The sequence below is a fragment of the Sinocyclocheilus grahami genome, unplaced genomic scaffold (assembly GCF_001515645.1).
Source record: "Sinocyclocheilus grahami isolate Dianchi unplaced genomic scaffold, SAMN03320097.WGS_v1.1 scaffold70.1, whole genome shotgun sequence".
Lineage (NCBI taxonomy): Eukaryota > Metazoa > Chordata > Actinopteri > Cypriniformes > Cyprinidae > Sinocyclocheilus > Sinocyclocheilus grahami.
In genome coordinates, this window is record NW_015505249.1 from 628,960 (window position 1) to 629,417 (window position 458).

General features: G+C 34.3%; 1 protein-coding gene across 1 annotated transcript in view; it reads right to left on the reverse strand.

The window, feature by feature from the left end:
• LOC107585428 (AP-3 complex subunit beta-1-like) overlaps positions 1-458 on the reverse strand; it is a 75,089-nt gene that overhangs the window by 41,924 nt on the left and 32,707 nt on the right. The window lies entirely within an intron of this gene.

The window sequence follows — 458 nt, forward strand, 5'->3', positions numbered from 1 at the left end:
AGGGTTTTCCAAACTTTGATTTATTTTTGGTGGCCCGGGGGGGGGGGGTGTTAGTTCGTTTGAGTTTCCCTCTTTTCCTCGCTTTCAAATGGCTTGAAAAAGCGCCGTGCGCCTTTTACTTTCACTTTCAAATTAGGGGCAATTCAGCATTGATTCAATTCAAGCAATGACAACGTCAAACTCAGAACTTTTATTAACAAAATAAATAAAAATACACCATATAGGCCTATGCCTAATAAAATAACAAATTACTTAGGCTACACAAAGTAGGTATATAAAACTGAAAATCAGCAAACACTGTGGAACCGAATAAATAAGAAACAGAACATTTATTAGCAAAACGAATAAAAAAAGCTTGGAGGCACGGCATACACCTTGATGTAAAATTAAATAAATAAAATACACAAAGTTTAAATAAAGTAATCAGCAAACACTGTGGAACCAAATAAATAAGAAAC